At 34.1% G+C, this 5,469-nt stretch overlaps 1 long non-coding RNA gene across 1 annotated transcript; it reads left to right on the forward strand.

Moving 5' to 3' along the window:
* The first annotated feature begins 514 nt into the window (after window positions 1-514).
* Window positions 515-3,059, forward strand: LOC117339099. Its single transcript, XR_004535087.1, has 2 exons — window positions 515-2,051; window positions 2,089-3,059. It is a non-coding gene; the product is annotated as an uncharacterized LOC117339099 (long non-coding RNA).
* The last annotated feature ends 2,410 nt before the right edge of the window (window positions 3,060-5,469 follow it).

Consider the following 5,469-nt stretch of genomic DNA (forward strand, 5'->3'; position numbering starts at 1 on the left):
CCTTTTGAACAACTGGGCCCAGATATCTAAACAGTTTGATCAATGAGAAGACATTTTTAAAATTTTTAACACATTTGATCCCTGTGACCTTGAAAATCATTCATTATTGGCTTTCATGGTTATTGAAAAGTTGTTTTTAGGTATTAAACACATTTGACCGTTAAATCAATTGTGACATTGAATAAACTTTAACCCTCTTCATTAAAAACTTCCTACTGGCAAATATCATGGACCTAGGCTTCTTCGTTCTCGAGAAGCTGCAGCACATTTGACATTGTGACTTTTGAAAGTAGGACAAGGTCATTCATTTAAACAAATTTTGTAGCCATTCATCCCATCATGCTACAACCCAAATGTCAGATCTCTTGGCCTCCTGGTTATTGATAAGATGTTTAAAGGGAAACGTTGACACCAGGCAAGGCTGGCCCTGCGACAGACACCACATCACAATATAAGCTATCACACCTGCCCTATGGGTAGGGGAGCTAAAAAATAACATAATAACCACTTATTTATCATAACTTTTAATGTTTTAAGTGATTTTGCTGGCTGTCAGTATCCACCTCCACTATCATTCTCTACCAAGGCACTAGCACATCCATACACACTACAACCATATCTTTCAAATGATAAAACATATAAAGTTTGAGAAGAGAATCGAGTCATCAGATCATCAAATAATCCATTATCAATTTGACAGTACTTTTATGTTCATGGAAAGACTATTAGCCACGTATATATATATATATATATAGTTTCCATAGTCATTATTTTTGGCAAACAAATATTTTAAAATTAAAATCTTATAAAACTTTATAATACGAGATCCGCTAGGAATCTTGGCACCATCATTGAATTTTCTTCATTGGTTCTAGACAAGACTGATCTTTATCTCTACTTTTCATTTGTTCCCCCTTTATGATCCGATCTTATAGGAAACTGACATATGAAATCTATGAAAAATATCAGAAGAATGTTTTGAGAAATAGCGATAATAAATTTCAATTGTTAAAATCCAAGATGACTTCATATTAGCCATTGTCTCGGTTTCAAAATAAAAAGACAAGACAAAAGGAAACCTACATCTTACGAAAAAGTGAGAAAGATCTGTCAAAAACTTTTTTGAGATACAATTTGTATATGATGATGAAAAACTTCAACTTGAGGGGAATGGACATTTGAAATTTGAGAAAAATGATTCCACTTTTTCTTTAAAAATAGCAATGGCAAATTTCCAGAACTACCAGGTAGTATCAAAATCCAAGATGATTGCTTGTCAGTATGTTTCTCCAATCACTGTAAAAAAATTTGAAGTAATAACTAGGGACTGAGGGACCAATCTATCAAGTTTGAGAAATATCCTTTACAAACTTCTGAAGAAATAGCAATAAAAAACTTCAACTTTCAAAATCAAAGATGGCCCCCAATCAGCCATTTTGTTTTTTCTGATCACTCAAAATTGCTTGGATACAACTGAAAGCCAAGGGGAGCCTACATGTGAAGTCTGATAAAAAAGTAAATGGCCACAACGTACTAGAGACCAAGGAGAGTTTTTGTAATTAAGAACTTCATTGTTCTATTACTGCACTTCTAAAGAAACTGAGATAACAAACATCAACTAATGAAATCCAACTGCCTGTCAGCCATTTTGTTCCAATCACACTAAATATGAAAAGGGCACAACCAAAGACTAGGGCGACACCTGAAGATGACGTTTGAGAAATATTAATCCAGTACTTTGCAAGGAACAGCAATCACAAGGGTTGTTTATTGACAGATGATGGACCACAAACATATTGAGGGTGAATTAAGTGTCTCACCACCTGATGATGTGGGCTAAAAATACAAGTCCAAAAACAGTATAAAATGGACAAGGGCTATTTCTATCGACATGTGATTTAGCTCGAATTGGTGACTTTCAAATGTCACAACGAAAAATTCATCAACTGACCTAGGTAGGAGTTACCTACCCTTATCAATCTTGTTGATGTGCATTCGTAACTACTCAGCCGATTCCATACCTTCCATCTAACCGTAGAGAATAGGCCGAGGTGTTCCGAGTTAGATGACCGTAGAGAATAGGCCGAGGTGTTCCGAGTTAGATGACCGTAGATAATCGGTCGAGGTGTTCCGAGTGGTTGATGTGTCATGATTTAGGACAAGCCGGCATATTAATGTGTAGGAAATATAGTTCTTATTACACTGTAATAAAGCAGGTCATTGTCTATAATTCAAATGATATTTCAATAATCTATTGATCTAAAACAGATGTCTTCAATCAAATAAAATCATGATTCATTTAAAATTAAAAACAAATACGCATGTATATTGAATCCCTTCATGGAAGGAGATATTGTTTGTTCTTTTGTAAAGAAAAGATTCTGTCCCCTCCTGAACCAGCTAGCAGGATTGTTGTTGAAATACATAACAGTGGATTCCCCCCGAGGAATTCAAATAATTCAGTCTTTGCCAAGAATGACTACTATAACAGCAATTAAAACATGGTTGAAGATTTCAACACATTTGACCCCTGTGACCTTGAAAGTAGGTCAAAGTCATTCATTTAAACAAACTTGGTAGTCCTTCATTCTAGCATGCTTCTTGTCCAATATCATGACCCTCAGCTCTTGGTTATTGAGAAGTCAAAAATGTATATTGCTTACAGAAGGATGACGACAGACAAAATGTGATTAGAATAAGTCACTTGAGACTGAAATTATTTAACACATTTGACAAAATGGCTGCCTGAAGGCCATTTTGTTTCCAGATCAGTGTCAAAAATAAACAAGAACAAGGGGAAACTTACATATGAAATGATAACAAAGATCTGTGAAAAACTTTCTCAGAATAGCGATTAGCATCTTCAACAGACAAAATTCAAAATGTCTACCTTTAAACCATCCTGTTTTCTGCTCAGTCTGAAAATTTAACATGCATGATTCGGGACCAAGGGAAAACGACATGAAATTTGAGGCATAGATTCCTGCTACTTCTCAAGAAATAGTGATAACAAGGTATTGTTTACAGATGGACAACAGACCAGTTATGGATGGTGATTTAACAGCCAAAAAAATATGAAGCTTGAATTTTGCTAAGTATAATATTTCATTTTTCCTAAATCATCATTTAGCTTCTCGGTGTATACCGTTGGCACTTTGAAATTAAAAAAGGAAAAAATGTTAAAGCTGCTCAACTTCTCAAAATCTAAATGAATTACAGGAGCTTCATCTCTGACAAAGAGTAATAAGGATCCATTTTATATATAAGGATGCACTGTTTTATATGTTTATACTATATCAATCCCAAATATTATACAAGCGCATGCTATTACCACCCTCCAAAAACTACAGCTTTGCATTTCATCTTTTAAATTTAAGGGAATAAATACTATCTATTGTATACCGCAGTACTCCACCACTACATATGGTAAAAAAAAATCAGCGATCTTATAAGCGATCATTTTTAAAAATATTTTTTCCTTTGTTGGTTTAAACGAAGATATAACAGTGAGTACATTTGATACATTTTTGTGAGAGAAGTGTATTCGGTAACAATGGCGGATAACTTCCAACTGTTGCATAATAAAATACATGTACAACATGTACAAATGTATTACTATTTTTTTTTTTTTTTAAATATGGAAATCTCTGTCTAATTTTATTTCTAAGTCTAATTAAAGACGGCAATAAGCACAACTGCTGATCATTTCAGTCACAGGCATAACTCGATGAGATTACTAAATTGGATGTTTAGTCCGAGGTAATACTGAAGAACATCAGAATGGAACTTCATTGGTGATTCAAGTCTAATCAACACATTGAAGGCAAAATGCACAATCCACTTAATTGGTGTGTGAATAAAGTTAAATGATCGGAAGCTATTGTCAATGGTTTTAAAAATATGTTCTGGAAATCTTTCTATAGCACATGTACACAAAGCTATACTAGACCACTTGACAGATGTGTGTGGGAAGTTTTGAGGAATTATTTGAAAGGGTCTTTGAGATATCCTCTGGAAACGCTAAAACAGGGATTTTCTCTTTGTTTCCATGATAATAAGCCAAATATCTGAATTGGAAACTCTTCCATAGCAGAATGCACTACAACACTAGTGGATTGATGTGTTGTTATTGTGAAAGGTTTTTGACATAAGCACCAGAAACACCATCGGATAGTTTGATTGAACCCAATTTTAAATCCAACGCCAACCTTTGTTGGAAGCATTTATTTTTAAGTCATTTTTGCCAATCCTTATCACTGCTGAAGCTATTACCAGGAGGTTTAGATGCCCCCCCCCCAACTGCTCACATGAAAACTCAATCCCTAGGGTGTCACATAACCAGGGGCTGCTTCACTAGATAGGGAGATAACAGTTTAGAATTCTATCTCCCTTGGCATGAGTAGACATGTCTACCACCAAAGACATGCGACTTGGTAACCCTGGATTTGTTATGTAGAAATGAAATTGTGTAGAAACAAACCTGGATGCAGCAATGTTTTGATGTAGAAATATTTTTTGATTGACTGATGGCTGATGTTGTTCATTTTTCATGTGATTTTAACACTGATCTGTCCATTTTTCACCAAATTCATCTTTGAATCGTCATACAGATAATTTGATAGATACATATAGCATTATTTCAGAACAAAATATTTAAAAAAAAATTATCCATAAGACCATTTTGAGTTATATTTTGTGTTTGGGTCCACAAATCATTAAATATTAAACCCTTCAGATTTATAAAGTTTATGCATTTATTTAACTTCTGACTGGTCTTCTGAATGCCCTGTTCAATGACAATTTATTTATGTCAGGTTTAAGTAAATTGGTTGGTGCAATAATTTTGACCTGTCTGTAAAGGCAACCTGTCTATAGTGACCGTTTTTCTGCCTCCCCTTGGGCGGTCGCTATAGACAGGTTTGACTGTATTTGATTTCATAAGTTTTAGTCAATAAAATCAGTGAGCCAGGTGCTCATATAGATATCCTAAAAAACCTCATCAATATATAAAATAGGGGTAGATATACATATTTATTTTAAAAGTGGGCAATTGTGACCTTTGACCAACATAAAATTTTTGATATAGCCAATGAAAAATCAGCCAATGCATCATGAAACTCTGAAAAAATGTTTTATGACAGTCTTAAAAAAATCAGTTAATTTTGATTTTTTTCTGGCAACATCAACATAATATCACAAAATGCACCGAAAACACAGTTAAAAATACCTGCATCTTAGCATTGATCATCAGAAATCACTTTCCTTCACGACAGGAAATGAAATCACTAACTAAAGATGATCTTTTAAACCGTTTAGCACTAGAAGACAATTGTATGATGTGATGGTAAGTTGTATTATATTAGCTGTGAACAACAAAGGAAACTTTCTCAATTTTCCAGTGTTTAAAATACTTTAACAAGATGCCTATGAATCTTACAGTTCTGATATGTATACTGATAGATGATTTTC

Source organism: Pecten maximus, chromosome 12 (genome assembly GCF_902652985.1).
Source record: "Pecten maximus chromosome 12, xPecMax1.1, whole genome shotgun sequence".
Classification (NCBI taxonomy): domain Eukaryota; kingdom Metazoa; phylum Mollusca; class Bivalvia; order Pectinida; family Pectinidae; genus Pecten; species Pecten maximus.